The sequence below is a fragment of the Rattus norvegicus genome, chromosome 6, assembly GCF_036323735.1.
Source record: "Rattus norvegicus strain BN/NHsdMcwi chromosome 6, GRCr8, whole genome shotgun sequence".
Classification (NCBI taxonomy): domain Eukaryota; kingdom Metazoa; phylum Chordata; class Mammalia; order Rodentia; family Muridae; genus Rattus; species Rattus norvegicus.
The window spans coordinates 95,208,841-95,219,326 of record NC_086024.1 but is presented as its reverse complement, the minus strand read 5'-3'; the positions used below and the strand labels follow the sequence as shown (position 1 = coordinate 95,219,326).

Here is a 10,486-nt window from a genome sequence, read left to right as displayed (position 1 = left end):
AACAGAGTCCTAACATAACGTTTGAGTTTAAATAGAAGCAACTGTAAGTAGTTTTGGTCAAGCTGTGATACCTTTCCATCACGGTTTCAACTTTTGCCTCTCCCGCAAGGTGGTATGACAAGATGGGTGAACTGTGAAAACTGTGTGTTTTGTTTCTGGCTGGAACCAGGCAGGCTTCAACCTTTCCTTCACCCAGCACGTAATTCCCGGAGAAGTTCCAGTTTCTTGGAGTCTTATCAAAGAGAGGAGCACAAGTGTTTCTTTAGAATATCTTCATTCCTACCAGGAAGATTTCAAAACTTAATACTAGGAAAGGCTAAGCTGACTTGGGGATCTCCAGTTGCTAGGTCACAGTAGCAACTACAAGGTCAATATCTTAATATCTTAAGAATTAAGCGGGGGAGGGCAACAGATAAATCAGAGAAGTGGGCGTGGAACCTGACCTGGTGACTGGATTTTAAATCCAACTGTAAATAAAATGGCAGAAGCATTTTTATTTCTAAAATGATCTGGACACTTTTATGTAACTAGAAAACATTCTCCAGCATGGTGGTGCAGGTCAATAATCCCAAGACTCAGAAGCCTGGGACAGGACGGTCTTCAGTTCAAGGCCAGTTTGGAATATAAGAGCCCTTTCTAAAAACAAACCAAACATCATTAACAAAAACACATTTTAAAAATCCATTGTCAATTAGCTTTATTTGGTTTTGTTATTTTGTTGAAACAGTCTCAAGTATCTTAGGCTAGCCAAGGATGACATTGAACTCCTAATACTTCGGTCTCCACCAACCAAGAGGCTGGAATTACAGCCCTGGTTCATCACTCTAAGCCTAGGTAATGACTTTCATAAGAAAAGAAGAGAAAGGCCCACAGTACACATTGTGTCCAGTTGTGATTCAGTCTCTAAGTGTAGTATTCTTATTATCTTTACACGTATGAGGGGAGGGAGTGTGCACACGAGAGCAGGTTCCCCCAGAGACCAGAGGATGACTTAGGATCTCCTGGAGCTGGAGTTACCAGTGGTTGTGAGTTTCTTTGCTCTCAACCATAGCCACCTCACTAACCTCAGCATTTACAATCTGTATTCTTAGGAGATGTCGATGCTGGGATCGGACAAATGTCTCAGCCATTAAAAGCATGTCCTAGGGTTGGGGATTTAGCTCAGCGGTAGAGCGCTTGCCTAGCAGGCGCAAGGCCCTGGGTTCGATCCCCAGCTCCGGAAAAAACTAAAAAAAAAAAAACAAAAACAAACAAAAACATGTCCTGCTCCTCTGGAGGAACTGAGTGGTTCACTGCATCCAGATCAGGCAGCTCACAGCCACCTGTCACTTCTGTTCCATGAGGATTAGGCACTCACACATGTGCACTCGCGCGCGCACACACACACTATATTAAAAGTAAAAATCTTGAGGAGTACAACTGGGCTGGCACACACCTTTAATTTCAGCACTCTGAGGCAGAGACAGGTCCATCTCTTGAGTTCTAAGACAGCCTGGTCTACCGAACAAGTCCAGGACAGCCAGTGCTGCACAGAGCTACCCTATCTCAAAAACTCAAACGAGCAAACAAACAATATTCAATAATTTAGGTTTTTCTGGTTTCATGTCAAGTGCTTCACTTCCAGCAGGAACACTTCTACCAACAGTGGTTTGCACTCCTTCATGCCAGAGTGCTATAGCAGGCGGTGTATGATGTTGACAGTCTGGTAATTGTGATAATTTCTCTAAGGTACCTCTAATGTTTCTGGGCTTTCCTTTTTAATTGTAACTAGCAAATATCTGATGAGAAGATAAATTGGGAGTAGGTAAATATCTTGTTCTTTATCTTTCACTCATTAATTTTGGTGTCGGATGATTGCTATTTGAATATATTCCTATGCTCGTAGCTGCTAACCATAGACTTTCCGATTCCATCACTTCATCCACCTTATTCGTTTTCTACTGTGGAGCTATTAGAACTTTCTAGTTGACATGGTTTGCTTTGAATTTTTAAATCATCTCTTGTTTCTCCATGATAGAGAAGTGGGTGAACGCAGGTATACCTACTGGAAAGCTATTGTAACTTTGTAGACATCAGTAATGAATGATTTGGACCAGAATAATAGCAAAGGACATGAAAATGTGTGGAAGGATTTCAAATATGTAGAGTTTACTGGATAACTGGATGCAGAAGGTAAGGGGACAGCACAAATTCCGTTGTTCCTCCTGCTAATAAAACATTGTGAATAGTGATTAGACTTTATTCTTTAACAAATGGTTAAGTAAAAGATTTGAAATTACTTGGAGACAACACTTCTCTAATTCTGACTAAAGCATTCTAGTAGCATTTTAGTGCTGTGGCACATGTCTGCGATCTCAAATTTGGGAGGCTGAGACAGGAAAATTTCTTGAATTTCAGGCCAGCCTAGATAATTCAATTTTGTCTTAAAAAACAAACAAAAACAAAAATAAATGAGTACGGCCAGTAGTGGCACACACCTTTAATCCCAGTACTCTAGAGGCAGAGGCAGGCAGATCTCTGTGCATTCTAGCCCATCCTTAACTACAAATCCAGTTCAGGACAGTCCAGGGCTGTTAAACAGAATAACCCTGTTTCGAAAAACAATAATAAAAAAGAATAAAAAAAAAGAAATCGGGCTGGAGAGATGGCTCAGCAGTTAAGAACACTGACTGTTCTTCCAGAGGTCCTGAGTTCAAATCCCAGCAACCACATGGTGGCTCACAACCATCTGTAATGGGATCTGATGCCCTCTTCTGGTGCATCTGAAGACAGCTACAGTGTACTTATATATAGTAAATAAATAAATCTTTAAAAAAAAAAAAGAAATCAATAGAAATAAAGCATTCTAGTTGTAATTCTTTCATGAGGGATTCTAATTTAGAACAGTTTTGGCTAAAGGCCGTCTTTACAGAGGGCTCACCTTGAAGATGAACTATAAGTAAGTTCTACAAGTTTTTTTTTTTTTTTTTTTTTTTGGTTCTTTTTTTTCTGGAGCTGGGGACCGAACCCAGGGCCTTGCGCTTCCTAGGTAAGCGCTCTACCACTGAGCTAAATCCCCAGCCCAAGTTCTACAAGTTTTAAGTATCTAGCTGGATGTCTACATAATTTACTGCTTGTACTTGAGTGCCTCGTGCATCAGCTACATCAATCAATGATAATGTGGTGTCTCTTCCCGCTGAGCAGCCTCCTTGGAAGGCTGGCTATTGCTTTACCTTGTGTCTTAAAGGCTCTGGACTGAAAGCTTAGGTCCTTGAGCATTTGCCTGATTCCTTACAAGACTTAAATGGGTTTGTTTGTTTTTAAAAAGTTATTTTAAATGTCTTCTAGAAGTTGTACTTGTGAAATTCAAAGACATTACACTTCTTTATTGTAGGGTGATAAACTTTCAGGGCTGAGCAACCAACAGTGCTTTGCAAATAGTAGACATTAGTATGATTTTTTTTTTTTTTTTGAGCTGGGGACCGAACCCAGGGCCTTGCGGTTGCTAGGCAAGCGCTCTACCACTGAGCTAAATCCCCAACCCCCATCAGTATGATTTTAACAAATCACATCAACGATGGTTTTACAATACTCAATAACTAACACTTATCAAAATAGGTAGTTATAGTTTACATATATCCAATTACCGTTAAAGTAGTTATTCCTATAATTTTTCTTTTGAAACAGGATCTCAATGTGCAGCCCTGGCTGGCCTGAAATTTACTCTGCAGACCCAGCTGGCTTTGACCTCTCAGAGATCTGCCTCCCTCTTCCTCAGCAGCACAGGGGTAAGAGGCACACATCAGTGTCACCATGCCCTGATGCTTTAAATGTTTTGTTCATTGTTTGTTTTGAGAAAAGATCTACCAGTTGTTCTGCCCCTGTCTCCTAAATGTTAGAATTACAGGCCTCAGCTACCTCAACCTACCTATAAATAAATTAATTTGTAAAAGATAAAGTGTACCTCCAGGTTCTATCTACCTCATTCGACATAATCATTAATAAACCAGTTTGAATTGTGGAGGTTAGTATTTATGACATTGGAAGCTTACCAGTTTTAAATACTTAGATCCTAGGATTTCCTTTGGGTTTTTCTGTGTAGGCTTAGCTGGTGGAACTGGAAACCAGGCTGGCCTCGAACGGAGAGGTCCTCTGTCTTCAACGGCATGCGCCAATACCGCCGGATCCTAGGATTACTTTACAGAGCCTAAACTATTGGTTTGGACAGATGGCCCAGCAATTAAACCCAATTTCTCACACCTACTTGGGTCTCAAAGTCATCAGTAACTATAGATTCGTGAGTTCCGATGCCCTCTCCTGGTACGCAGACGTAAATGCAGACAAAATACCTATATACATAAAATACGTCTTTGGAAAGAATCTAAAACCTTTCAAGACACATCTTATTTTTAAAAATCATCTCAGGGGACTTGTCCTGTGTGTTTATATGTTTTATGGATAGTGTAGTAGGGATTCTTTGTCAATCCCAGGTTTATGATATCTTAAAAAAAAACAAAACAAAACAAAAAAAACCTATTTGGGCATTCCTTAATTTAGGTTTGCCCGTTTTTGTTTGTCAGTTAGGCTTTAACTTGCAGTTCCGAAAAATAGGATTAATAGCCATCCCCAAACAGATACGGAAATCTGCAAACTCCCTTATCTAGATAAATTCACCTGTAGCTCAAAATATATATGGATCCACAGGTTAATATTCCATCATCTTGGTTTCATAATGAGAATTAGGAACGTATTCTCATTTATTCTTAGAATTTAACAACTCTGTCTTCCTCTTTTGTTTTGTTTTGTTGTTTGAGGGCCTTTCCCCCCTTTATTTTACAATTCTTTTCTGTGAAGATTTGCATTTTTTACTTTCAAATTTAGAAAATATAATACTGTCGGTTTATTGGTTATACTTTCTTTACAGAAACAGAAAATAATGAAAAACTGGGAAGCAACTGCTGCTGAATACTCTCAAAAGGCTTAAAATCGAGGGCAGCTTTCGTCCGCCCGGCTAGCTCAGTCGGTAGAGCATGGGACTCTTAATCCCAGGGTCGTGGGTTCGAGCCCCACGTTGGGCGTTGCGTTTTTGCATGCTTAAATTTTATTAATGTTTTCAAAACTTCAACTCTCAAATGTTTGCCAGTTCCGTTATAACATTCTTAACTAATACGGATTCTTACGCAAATGAAATTTAAGTGCTTTCTTAATCGTCTCTGCAAGAAACACGGTTCTTAAATGCGCTTGCGCACTCCAAAGCCCAGGCCTACGCCCACGGCTCGGGTTTAAACAAGGAACAAGACTATTTTTTTAGTGCTAGCGTCCATAGTTGCTGGTAGGGGGCAGTTGTTCTTTGTTTCTTTTGGGGTTTTTTTTTTTTTTTTTGGTTTTTTTTTTTCTTCTCTTAATAAAAATGTGATTCCTGATTTCGGCTGTTTTTCTAAATCACAAGAGTTCGGATGTCAAACAGGCGTAGGTGAGGGAGGACACGGAAAGGACTCACTTCCTCATTTGCTGAGGTTCCTCCGCTTACTTCCGCCTCCCTCCTGTCAGGACTTCTTCGGGGGGCCGGAGGAAGGGCCCCGAGCGTCGTCTTTCCCGCGGTCGGGTGTGCACCGCCAGCACGCATCAGTTCTCCAGATGTGGATCCTTCAGCGCTGCCTCTGAGACTCACTCGCCAGGGAACGGATGGATGTGCGAGGGAAGAAGCAGAAGCAGCTCCTTCCCTTCCGCTTTGGCTTCTGAGAATCGGGGCACCGACCGTCGCGAGAGGCTCCTGGGCGGCCAGGTCCCTCAGTGCCCGGCTCCTTCCTCCAGGCCGGACAGCCTCCCTCGCCTGCTGAGCGCCAGCCTGCTCTCCCTCTCTAAACCGATCGGATTTCCTGCCAGTTCCCTTCAGCGTGCCAAGATTCTGCTGTTTGTCTCAAAGAAACGGAAAACATCTCCCCCACCCCACCCCCACCTTTCCTCTCTCTGAGACGTGTCTACGTAGTCCTGGAACTTAGATCAGCCTGGCCTGGAACGCACAGAGGTGCACGCCTGGTTCTCTGGTCTCTTAAGCTCGGGGTATGCACACCCTGTAATCCTAGCACTAGAGAGGCTGAGTGAGGCAGAAGGTAGCTTGCTGTTGAGTTGGAAGCCAGCCTGGGCTTAGACTCAAAAAGAAAAAAGAAGGGTAGGGTGGGGAGGGGGTATATAATATAATATGTGACGTTGAGCCATCTTATTTCTATGATGGGCAGCTGAAAGGAAAAACAAAGTTACAACTGATAAATGGGCTTTTGGCAAGAGAGGGCTATTTGGTGTTTGGGGTTGAACAGCCACTAACTTGCTCTTTGAGAATGGGGCAGGCTAGAGCGATCTGGTGTGTCTGAAGACAGCAACAGATATAAACAGAGAGAGAGAGAGAGAGAGAGAGAGAGAGAGAGAGAGAGAGAGAGAGAGAGAGAGAGAGAGAGAGAGAGAGAGAGAGTGTTTAACCAAAAGTTCTGGACTTGGATCTCTCACCACTTTCCTGGAGTTGGGTCTACTTTTTGCATTTTCCAGATCATTCTTGCCAGACTTTTGTCGTGCTCTGGCGCCCTACCTGTCAGCCAAAAGGCTATCATCTCCATTTTACTAAACCTAATAGTAATTACCATGCCTGATCCATTGGCCTATTAGAACTGTATTACAAATTTGATCACTTCATTGTATAGTCTCCGGATACCATCCCCCTTTTAAAACGTCTCATACATTCCATCTCAACCTTAGTTTCCTCTCCTTACACTCCTCCCACCCACCCTGAGCATCAATCACCTCCCGCCACTTCTTCCATCACCCTCTCACCTCCATGTACCCCAGATCCAACCCTTATTTCCCTTCAGAAAAGAAGAGGCCTGCCTCCCTCCCAACGGTATCACCCGAAGACACCATAACAAGGTACAATAAGACTATGCACAAACCCTCGTTTAAGGCTGGCAAGGCAACTCAGTAGGAGGAAACAGGTCCCAAGAACAGGTAGAAGAGCAGAGACACCCAGAGAACCTAAGTCAGACCCATGCAGGCTCTGTAACTGTTGCTTCAGTCTTAATAGTCCTGCTTAGTTGATTCTGTGGGCCATGTTCTTTCTCTTGGTGCTCTTGAACCCTCTGGCTTCCTCTGTGGGGTTCCCAGAGCTCCACTTGATGCTTGGCTGTCTGTGTTTCTGCTCTATCAGTTGCTGGTTGAAGTCTCTCTGGTGATTGGACACCCACTTGAGTCCTTTTCTTCTTCCTACTTCCTAACTTGGGAATGCTCCGTGGAGGAGTTCACTTTCCCTCTTGCTAAATTTGCACAGCCCACCTCTATGAATTCTAGTTAATGTAGGCCCTCCTCCCAGTGCACTATACTCGTCTAGGACGCAGTTGCTCAGAGCATGTAGGTTAAGTCCTGTGGAAGAAACTCTTCTTATATAGCCTTGTTGGGGCTGCTAGGTACAGTACTCATCTTAAAAGGAGGCACTATTTCTGACCAGAGTGTTAAAAGAAACAACTCCCTGGCCTTCAGATAGACACATATCTGTCCGTGGTGGGCTCAAGTTTCAAATGCTAGCTTTCTGCTTAGGATTCCTCACTTTTCTATTGATACTTCATTTCTCTTTCTTAAATATGAAAAAAATTGGGCTGGAGAGATGGCTCAGCAGTTAAGAGCACCCAACTACTTTTCCAGAGGTCCTGAGTTCAATTCCCAGCAACCACATGGTGGCTCACAACCATCTGTAAAGAGATCCGGTTCCCTCTTCTGGAGTATCTGAAGACAGCTACAGTGTACTTATATATAATAAATGAATACATCTTTAAAAAAATATGAAAAAAATTGCGACAGGGTCTCATTGTTACCCTGGCTGACTTGGAATTCCATATGTAGATGAGGTTCTGAACTCAACAGACATTCTCTACCTCTGAGCTCCTGGGATAAGACATACTGCACCATGGTTTTTGAGATATGGTTTCTCTTATGCCTCGGTGTCCCAAGTGCCTGGATTACAGCTCTTAATGTCAAACCCGAATAGCCAGATATCTAGTTAGATAACCTCAAACTCACTATGCAGCTCAGGCTGGCATCAATGATGCTGTGATCTTCTTCTCATAGCTTCCCTATTGCTGGAATTATACATGTACCTCTCTGTCCACTGAAACTTACTTGTGATCTGTCAAAAACTTGTTTCTCTGGAAGTTTGTTCTGTTCTTTGTGGTAATGCTATGTGGACCATAACATGATGCCGTCTTACTGACTACATTTACAATTCTGCTTCCAAATAAAGCCACATTCACAGATACTAAATGTGAATTAAGACTTCAACTTGTCTTTTTTTTTTTTTTCTTTCTTTTTTTCGGAGCTGGGGACCGAACCCAAGGGCTTTGCGCTTGCTAGGCAAGCACTCTACCACTGAGCTAAATCCCCAACCCCTAACTTGTCTTTTTTTGGTGACGCAATTCAATCTGTGAGTAGTAAACCCTTAGCCTGTTTCTTGGGAATTGCCACTTTATAGGTAGTTATATAAGGCTGCAGAGCAATCAGATTTTGTTTTAAATGAACATTTTTATTTTTTAAAGCAATCCAAATACAATAAAATCAGTACAAATGCTGAGAAGAGGGATGTGTGTGTGTGTGTGTGTGTGTGTGTGTGTGTGTGTGTGTTTTATCAGAATCTCAGTATAGAACCCATTGGTCTTGAACTCCTGGGCTCTGATAATCCTACATCTGGAAGCCTACAGATGTATGCCAGCATGTACAACTGGGGATTTAAAAACAGTACTTCCTGCAAAAGAAAGGTGTTATCGAAATGTAATTATTTATAGTATACCCACTTCTGACAATCCTTAGAACGCTCAGAGTTAAAGTCACAGGAGCCCTGTCCTTATAGTGCTTACACTCCAGACAGATGACAACAGTGCTAACAATCACAGTGCCTGTGATAGACGTGCTCAGGGGTGATGACATCACCATCACCTGTAGGACAAAGCAGACTAGGAAACTTCGTGGCCAAGCTGATGTTTCATTACTAGCTTAACATGAAATTCAGATAACTTCTCTTAAATTATGATTAGCAAGGTCTCATATTACCTTCACCAGCACCTCAGCTCATTTGCCTTGAGTGTAGGGTTCTGCTCACATAACCCGATGTAGAGCCTACTGTCCTATCTGTTCTTTAGGAAGCAGGTCAAAGTCCTCCTAAATCATCTTTCTCCAGGGCCAAAAGTGGTATCAGCAGCAACAAGCAACTGAAAGCTTCTATGTGACCATTTGTGTGCAAACCTGTTCTACTAGCCTTTGACCCCTAAAGGGCAATGGCCCACATCTCACTGCTGTACTACTCACAGCTCCCACAAGTATACAGGGCATACAGATACTCGGTAGGTATCAAGTAAATCTTAGTCTTTGGGTAGGAAAGGGGCATGTAAGTAGCATAGGAGAAATGCAAGTATTTTAAAGTCAAACAGCAGACAAATGTAAAGAATTCATTTCCCACTAAAAACTATTTTGTGGGGACAGAATTTCATATAGACCAGACTGGGCTCCAACATGCTGTGTAACTGAAGTTGCCTTGAACTCTGGATCCTGCCTCTTCTAACTCGCAAGTGCTACATTACAGAAATGCAGGCGTTATGTCTGACTTACTATGTATCCCTAGGCTGGCCTGGAACTCACTATACACCCCAGGCTGACCTCAAGCCCATCTGCCTCTTCCTTCCACTTGCTGGGGCTTCAGGAGCGCATCACTATACCAGGTTCTTCACTTTGGTTTTTCAAGACCAGGTTTCTGTGTAGCCCTGGCTGTACTGAACTTGTTCTGTAGACCAGGCTGGCCTTGAACTCAGAGATTCATCTACCCATGCCTTTCAAATGCTGGGATTAAAGATGTGCATCACCGGGGTTGGGGATTTAGCTCAGTGGTAGAAAGAAAAAAAAAAAAAAAAAAAAGATGTGCATCACCACTGCCTGGCTACCAGGTTCTTCTTTTCTTACTCTTATTGCCAGGAGGCCATCCATCTTCTTCAAGTGTTAGTATCTTCATACGTAAGGAATATGGTAAAACTTGGAAATATTCGGAAAGCCAAGTGATCAGAATATGAGCGGAGTTAAAATCTACACACCAGAACTGTGTTAGTTTCTACATTTTGTGCACGTGCATGCATGTGCACACACACACACACACACACACACACACACACACACACACACACAACCTGTCTTCAGGAGGAAGCTCATTAAACAAGTGAGAAAAAAATGAAAGTTTAACAATGAACGGGTCCACTAGTTGAAAAACCCTTGTGCTAAATATAAAGCACAAAAGTAAAGGTTACTATCATTCTGAACGTATTTATTAGAAATTATAAAGAATGAACTACATTTCATACAAATGTAGGGGTTGCAGGCTCTTGAACATCAAGTTCAATAGTGTACATTTCTACACTCTGTGTAGTGAATGCCTGGCCCTGCTGTCAAACAGTTTGAAAGATCTGAAAAGTTCTCATGGGCATACAGT

At 42.4% G+C, this 10,486-nt stretch overlaps 1 non-coding gene across 1 annotated transcript; it reads left to right on the top strand.

The window, feature by feature from the left end:
- The first annotated feature begins 4,984 nt into the window (after positions 1 to 4,984).
- On the top strand, positions 4,985 to 5,057 carry Trnak-cuu9 (transfer RNA lysine (anticodon CUU) 9). Its single transcript has one exon. It is a non-coding gene; the product is annotated as a tRNA-Lys (tRNA).
- The last annotated feature ends 5,429 nt before the right edge of the window (positions 5,058 to 10,486 follow it).